Raw genomic sequence first — 9,492 nt, forward strand, 5'->3', positions numbered from 1 at the left:
TAAAAGATTATATCTCATAGAGATAATGCTGTTAGTTGTACTGGTAGCGCTTTTTATAAGAAGTCTGGCTTATTACTTACCTGGCAATTTTTACTCCATTATCAATCTGATCATTTATAGTGCCCAGAGGTCACCTTTGACATCCCTTTTAGCTAGTTGTTCATAAAATTTTGAGGTAGTTTATTAGTTTGTTTATTTGGTTACTTAACCTGTTCAAAATATAGTACACTTAGCCAATTATTAATAATTGATTATCAATAATCAATAATTAATTATTAATACTCAACAATTAATAATTGATTATTAGTAATCAATTAATCATTGATTGTTAATAATAGATTATTAATTGTTGAGTATTAATAATTAACTATTGATTATTGATAATCAATTATTAACAATCAGTAACAATCAACTAACACTTGCTCAACCAAAGCAGCAAAGAGTCTCAGGACTGAATTTCATTGTATTAAAATACCAAAAACTAGTAGTTTTTACAAGCTATCACCTTATTGAATTGATCGCATCTGTGTTGTCATATTATAACATTTCAGGCAGCTGGCACACAACAAAATACCAGCCCTGCAGTCATGGATATTCCACAAGAACCCTCATCTAAAGCATATGTAAGAATGAGCTCTGTCACCAAGTCTAGTTCTTTAGGAGTTATGAAGTTTCATTCCATATAATATAACAATTAACAGTCCATAATTTATACATAGACACTCTACCTGCTCTCTCAGATTACGACTCATGTTTACTGATGGCACATTAATTCTCCACTACTGTGTAGAGAGGAGAAAGTATATTACCTCATACTATAATGGTAAAGTTATGTGAGTCTACCAAAGGAGCCCCTTTCTAAACTTAGTTAAAATGAGTAGTGCTTTATACATGTACATGTATGATAATACTGCGAGTAAGAAGGAGAAACACTTAATAGTCACTACAAACCTGTTATGCACACCATGTTTACCATTTGTCACCTGAATGATTGGGTGACAGCGTGGTTGTACTAAACAGGTTTGTGATGACGATTAACCAAGTGTTCTTCCTCTTATCCATATTAATAATATTTTACTCCACAGAAATTTTATTTTGATTGTAAAGTTCACTTTATTTAGCATGTTAGTAAGACAAACTATATATATATTTATATATATTGCAATATATTTATACATATATATTAAAAACATTTGTTTGCTTATTTCTGTTAACCTAAGTCGGTGGTAAATTGGTGATGCATACTCAAGCTCGGGTCTCCTATTAGATTACCTTGAAGTTTGAGCACTCGCCTCAAGACCTTACTGATTCCCAGCAGAGTGATTGGTACAACTCACTAGTGTGGATTGTGAATGGCTATGTACAAAGTAAAAAAAGTATATATATACTAATATACTTATATGCAGTTATATATATTTATATATATCCATGTATATATATTTGTACGGATAAATATATAAATAAGATAATATAATAAGATGTATACATTTATATATTTTATTTAATTATATATAATAAGATTATTTATACATTTGTATATCAATTTATTTGTATAAATATGTATAAATATATATATAAGTATATATAAGCAAATATATATACTTTTACTTTTTGTTCCATAGGCCCCTATATATATGTTACTAAAGTATTCAACTTACTTTGAAATAATGTGTAACAACAAACTTTTGCAAATTCACACAATTATATTATGCTACAATTTTATGATTAGACTCCTTTAAATTATAGCATAATCAAATTTGAGAAAGTTTGAGAATAGCTTTAGACTGCTAATAGAATCTAAACTAGTCTGTACTTCAACCGTAACCATAACTACTCATAATTGTTTTATAGATCTCTAGCCGACAATGGAATTACCAACTTAGAAAGAGGATTGTTCACTCAGGCTGCCTATGTTCAAACCATGTAAGTACGCAGTTTTTATTGTGCCTTTTAACTTGTGTGTCAAACTCCCTGACATGCTATAGCAGGTGACTATTTGTATTCATACTATTTGTTCACTCAGGCTGCCTATGTTCAAACCATGTAAGTACACAGTTTTTATTGTGCCTTTTAACTTGTGTGTCAAACTCCCTGACATGCTATAGCAGGTGACTATTTGTATTCATACTATTTGTTCACTCAGGCTGCCTATGTTCAAAACATGTAAGTACGCAGTTTTTATTGTGCCTTTTAACTTGTGTGTCAAACTCCCTGACATGCTATAGCAGGTGACTATTTGTATTCATACTATTTGTTCACTCAGGCTGCCTATGTTCAAACCATGTAAGTACACAGTTTTTATTGTGCCTTTTAACTTGTGTGTCAAACTCCCTGACATGCTATAGCAGGTGACTATTTGTATTCATACTATTTGTTCACTCAGGCTGCCTATGTTCAAACCATGTAAGTACACAGTTTTTATTGTGCCTTTTAACTTGTGTGTCAAACTCCCTGACATGCTATAGCAGGTGACTATTTGTATTCATACTATTTGTTCACTCAGGCTGCCTATGTTCAAACCATGTAAGTACACAGTTTTTATTGTGCCTTTTAACTTGTGTGTCAAACTCCCTGACCTGCTCTAGCAGGTGACTATTTGTATTCATATGTAGTAGGTTATTCATTATTACCTGTGATACAAATTTGAGTATATACGAAGGCTCACATTTTAACATACCAAGAAATTATATGCAATAAAATATTGCTATAGTGAACCATGGTCTTTTCCAACTCAGTCTGCTAGAGTGTGCTATCACTATGGTCTGCATGATATCAAACCAAGCAACTTGCGCATGTCATTTGCTATCTAATGTTAAAACATCTTCATTGGCATCCACCTTAGCAAATAAACAGTTTGATCAGGAGACTTTTCACTCAATTAGTTATTTTTAGATGAGCTATGTTAATCTTTTAAAATTTATATTCGACTGTTGGTTTTTATTAGCTCTCAATTGCAGATGTTGTTTTTGTAAACTGTTTATGATGTCATAGGTAAGAGTTATATTAACTTGGTTTAGATATTTTAATGGTGTGATTATTAATCTGTAGAAAATCATGTGGGGTACCATTTAATCAATAATGCCTACAAACAGGCATTCAACTAATCAGAGTTGAGTGCTAATTTTTAATCCGACGCTCCATTTAATAAATATTAAATTTCATTGAGATTCCACTCGTGAAGCTTTATATATGTTCAATTCTTTGTTTGCTTTAGAGACCTGTCACACAATTCAATCAGTGACATACCACACGGGGTGTTCAAGACACCCCATGGTCTATCCCATATCAAAGACTTGGATCTTGGCTATAATGACATTGACAGCCTTGAGACTGGAATGTTTGAAGGACTAACATCTCTGAAGAAACTGTAAGGCCATAAAAGACACAAGTTCATTTCTCAGTGTACTAGCAAACCAGGTTCTTGCTTACTAAAGTTAAAACAATACTCGCTGTCTCTGTAATGAAGTTGATATATAATTGTCATAAGATATTGACAAGAACACAAGGTTTATTCACTTAAAGATGAGCCTGCGCAAAACTTTTAGTAGATTTTATCAAAAAATAGCTGTATTTTCTATTATTTGCAAATGTTTATGATATTTGAGACAATCAGGTTGAAAGGGTGTTTTAAAATTAAAATTGACAAATTTTGATCGCAGCTGAAACGTTCAAAAGAAAAATATGTGCCAAAATATTTCACTAGTTGTTTGCTTGTCTGTTTTTTGTTATTAATATCGGCTATTGCGTTCAAGTTGCAGCTTTACGGGTCTCTATTTTTTTTGTCTTTTCACAGCTATAATAGATGTCAAGTTTTTTCAAGTTTTGTCGATTTTAAAAGCGCAATGAAACAGACCAAGTAACACACCAATTTAAGCTTAAAATCTAATAATTTTCAGTGTCTGTAACATATGGTAGTTATAAGAATGTCTTTAGGAATCAAAAAGGTTTTTTAAAACACTCAAAATGCAAAATTGCTTTTTCACAAAAGCCTGTGAACCTTATGAGCTACCTTGAACCTTGAACCTAGTTCATATTGGTCATCATTCGCATGTACAAAATGAATCATTTAGATGGAAATGCCAAACCGAACCAAATATTTCCACCTATATCATGTCTTATACATGTAAAAAGTGACTAATGTAAACCAGGCTTTAGATACAGTTATGTATGAAATACGTAGGCAGCATTTAATTTCCTAGATAGTAGTAATTGTATGGTTACAACTAAATGTATTTTACTACAAATAGTTTTATTACATTTGGATCACTGTTTTTAAACTGGCTCAACTCTAGGTTCTGTTTTTCAATGTAATCTAGAGACATCATGAAGACCCGACTAGTGGCCTGACTCTATTAATCTGTTGCAGAACACTTGATGGAAACAGAATACAACACGTAGATGATGATGCCTTTAGCCACCTCTGGCAGCTTGAAGAAGTGTATGTTGACCTTTACCCTTTGAACACCCTTTTTCTCTTTTTTCCCTAATTTTTGGAAATGAACCACGCGGTTTTGCGAGTGTGATATGACAGCACAGTGTAGGCAAGAGATATAATGAAATGAATTGCGCTTTTTCTGCCTGTTAAAGGTGAGTACTTGCTGACGCTTGCCATATTTCTCCATCAGCTGTCAAATATTTGACCATATGAAACTTATTAGCCCACTTTTTGTCATGAGCAACAACCGTAACAAATAAAACTGTGCTGTTTTTTACCTGTCAAGGGACTGATCCTGGCGAGCACTTGCTCATGCCTGCCTCATTTTTCCCTTAGCTGTCAAATGTCTGACTATGTAAATTTACCAATCTGTTTGCTGTCACCATCCACAGCCATAACAAAATATAACTCAATAGATACTTTTACAGCAGAGTGAATACTAACTATGCCCATTCTCAATATCTAGCTTTTCTATCTATCTGAGCTATTCTTTTGCTCTGCATTTTTTCTTAATGAAAAAGTCAGTACTTCACGCCAGGAATATACCTTGGTATATTCCTGTTTAATTCGCATTGTATTTTAATCAACTTTAAACACTAAAAAGAGAAATATACTCGGTCAACTCTTCCAGGTTTCTTATATTTTAGATCACTCAGACACTGTGACCTCGTACCAAGCCGGTTCTATGCAGCGCTAGAGATACTCTCTCAGTTCCACCTTCTAAGAGTGTAAGTAGTCTACAATACTATTCAGTCTCACGTGTCCTACTTGTTGAGACTCCATAGCAGTACTTGTCTACTATCTGCTACCGATTTAGTAGAACTATTTAACAGCTCTACTAAATCTAGTGCAGTATAGAGACAGCTATCTATACATATACAGCCACAGTTGTGAATCTAGTTGGTCTCTTGTATGCTTTTTTGTTATGACCTAATTTTGTAGAGAAGGCACCATAACACCACATTAAAAAAAGGAAAAACTGAATTTTTGAATGTAAATACTGTATAACTTTTCTAGAAATACACTATAAATATATTAAAAATGAAATTTAGTGATGTGTAATGCTTTTACTATAATATTTAATACAACTGTGATGCAAATGTGACTATATTCAAAGGCTCACATCTTGACATGAAATGAACTTTATGCAACAAACTATAGCAATAACCTTATCATACTCAGTCAGCTAGCGTTTGCTATCATTATGCTCTATATGATTCAAACATACCAACTACATGTATTACATGTCATTTGTTATATAACGCTAAACCAAATCCACATTGCTTATGCTTAACACAAATCCACAATGCCTAATTAGCTATTGTGAAATATTAGATGTTAATGTATTATATTATTATATATAATATTATGTATTATATTTAACTACTAGTTTAGATCAATTCCTTTGATAAATCATGTCAAATTTTGAGTTTAGAAAATAATTAAAATTTGAAGTGGTTGTTCAGATCACAATACAAAAAAATAGTCTTTCAGATTATGAAAACATATTTTGATACACTTGTTATTTAATGAATTTGTAACATTATTTGCTGCATTATTATAGCTAATATAAACTAAATCAATGTTTTAAAAACAAATAGATTTAAACTCTCATTATGCTGTAAGAGACAATAGAAATACTACGAGTTTACTTTTACATGTGAAAAGATTATCTTTATTTAGGCTGATAATTATTAAGTTTATTATCATCGGTCAATTATTCAGTTATTTAGTCAGCTATTCAAAACAGACCAGATTATGAGACAAATAATAAATAAAATGAAAAAAAGAGTAACAAAATAAAATTTTATGTACTGGAAGAAAAAGCTTTTCATGCATATTGCCATTTTATACTGTGAATTGAAAAGGTGTTGGTATTTGGTATAAAATATAACGGATTTTCTGGTGAAGTAAGAATGTAATCGACGACATTATGTTTAAAACTATTATGGTCAATGTAGCAGACAGGTTAGACATGCAGTCCAAGCATTTTAGACAGTAATTTGACAAGTATTGTAAAAGTCTTTCACTGTTCAACTTGTTCCCTGCTCAGGTACATTGGTGAGAATGCTTTTGGATGCACATGTGACTGGCTAGAATTAGTAAGAATGTTCAACAAGTATAAAGTGGCTATAGCGGACGTTGAGGACACCCCCTCATGTGATGATGATGATGTTAAATGCGGTGAGCTAAGGCTACTATTCTTAAAAATTGGTAAAGAATGAATCTTTCTTTTACCGTGAATCATTACCTTTCGCTTTACAAAAGGTTACAAATCATTTCATTACTTTTCATAGAAATCACTCGTTAGTTTCATCATTTTTATTTTTGTAATTTGGACTACAAAAATTATTCTCAACGCTCTCGCTAGTAATCTATTGGTGTAATTATCAACCAAATGTATTATAATAACTGCGTTTCTACTAAAACTGGCTACGAATTGAAAAAGTAACTTTTAAAATTTATTACAGATTTTTCGGTTCATCAGACGCTGCAAGACCTTGAGGTGATCAGAGCCATACACATGACAAAGGAAGTACTCCACGTCAACTTGCACCGACATGTTTTCATGCTCGCTGTCATCGCCGGGCTGAATGCTCTCTTCATACTAGGAGTGTTTCTCATACAGTGTGTGAGTTTCTTAATTAACTCTTACAAGTTGGTGAAAGAGTTACACCAAATTAAACATGAAGATCTGAGACAGTTTCCATTTGCAAAAACCTTGGCTTACTTTGTTAAGGGCAGTTTAGAGGACTTTTTATTGGTTTTAGTTGACTATAATATATATAGATAAATTTCACTTTGTCATTTTGTGTGTCTGTTAGTCTGTGTAAATGCTATGAGTTTCTGGCCAATAATATCTAAACTTCACACGCATATGCTCCGTGCTTTTCACAAGGTCACGAAATTATTTGTTTTAAAACTCTGTTTGGTTTCTGAAAACCAGACTTTAAAAGCCACCTGCAGAGGTTGTCTGATTGAAAATGAAAACAATACAGGGCATATACTCACTGCTAGTTCCACATAAATTGTGTCATGAAAACCATAGATTACCAGGCTTAAAGCTAATTTACATCACGATGACTGTTCAATGAAATGTAACAAACATTGTTTGAGTCAAAATGATGGATTTGTCAAGGGTTCAAGGGGATCAAGCAATGCTAGATTTTATGTAAGTATTTGGAGAAGATTCATATGATTGGCTAGTTATAGCCAGTGTGGCCTTCCGATTGGTTGAAGCTAGATCGGTTCTGTTGGTCAGTTCCTTAAAGAGAAGTAAATGAAGTTGCCTTATCATTAGCTACCGTAAAACCTGATTCCCATATATGCCGCAAATACCGGCGATAACACTGTAGAGCTATCAGCAGTGAAATGTGAGCCTACGCGCCGAGTACCGCCGAGTACCGCCGAGTACCGCCGAGTACCGCCGAGTACCGCCGAGTACCGCCGAGTACCGCCGAGCACCGCCGAGTACCGCCGAGTACCGCCGAGTACCCCCGAGTACCGCCAGTAGTTGTTGGTGATCAACACAATAGTTCAGCGCTGTTAAACCTTCGCGAAGAGCCATAGGTAAAACCTCCCTAAAATGCACTGTTACAGTACAGGTGAAGGTCAGCACTTTCAAGACAGCATGACTATCGACCATTTTTATTTGATCACCAGCGATGCAGCTTTATATGAACATTAGCCGCCGAGCCTAGGGCCGCAAGTGTTTTGCTGAGCCAGATTACTGCCAGGGTATCGCATTCGATATGGCAACCAGACTTAAATCAGTGAATCAGCTAGAGAGCTCTTGTGTGAACTAGACATTAGATTAACTTTACCTATTACTACTCCACATATAACGACAGTTGCCATACATCAGATGTCAGCTGTTATACACAATATGACAGCTGTCATATTGTGTATAACACAGTATGACAGTGACTTCATATGAGCGTCTCTCTTACCGAACGCTTTGGAGGGTCCTTCTAAAGGAGATTTTGTCAATGTTTTTAAAGGCTGTGTGCTTTATTCTCCAAATATTATTTGTAGTTTTGACTATCACCCGCCCCTTATGTAGGCATGACAAGTTTCCTTGTCATGAGGGTCCTTGTCATATGTCATACTGTGTTGTCGTAACACAGTATGACAGCTGTCATACTGTGTATGACAACTGTCATACTGTGTATAAAGTAATCAACAATTTTGTCAAGCATAACCTGCATTTGACAGAAATAATATGGCTCAGGATGTTTAGAATATATCACTGGTTTCCGTGGAGTGTCTGAAAATTCTTTTCTCTCAGTTTGCCAACAAGTGGCGACATCTTAAAACTAGTAGCTGATGCAATAATAAAAACTCTTGCATATTCTATGATGCAATTTTGCCAAGTATAAGTGAACTAATTAGCAATCAGTTTACAAAACACGATCTAGTGGGGTGTCTTTGCATCTGACTATCTGTATTTTGAAAAGTCAACCTATTTTTGTCTTTTATTAGTGTTGTGGAAAAAAAAGGTGCTGCGTTTATGACTATGTGAACATTGAGGAGGAGGCGTACTCCAGGTGTCCTTGTATTAACTATGGAGAAACATATAGAAACTGTGGACAGGAAGGATGCTGGTATGGCTGTGACCAATGTTGCGAGCTTGCCTGGAAGTAAGACATTTTAGTTTGTAACTTCTTTATACAAAACATTACTTTTGATTAATAAGTTGTATTGAATACGTCTCCAAGAAGTTGAAGTCGTCTTCCTATGTTAGCAGAAATGAAACCTTTTTAAACATCCTCTGACTGCTTTTGTTTATTCAAGTACATGATTGTTTCCTCAGAGATGGATCAGCATCTCAAGGTCTGAAAAACTTTGCTGCTTGGGGTCCTCCTTGGAGCAAAGAGAATCCAGTTGGCGAGCATAATACCACTTGGAATAGGGTAAGTTGTAAAGGTTTGCAGCCAAGCATTGTCAAGTTACATATAATGAAATAAATTTATTTTGTTTATGCTTCGGTATTTTAAACGTATACATACTGTTACTGCTAATTTTTGGCATTTTTAACTCAATTTTCCTATTAAAAT

This window comes from Watersipora subatra, chromosome 2 (assembly GCF_963576615.1).
Source record: "Watersipora subatra chromosome 2, tzWatSuba1.1, whole genome shotgun sequence".
NCBI lineage: Eukaryota > Metazoa > Bryozoa > Gymnolaemata > Cheilostomatida > Watersiporidae > Watersipora > Watersipora subatra.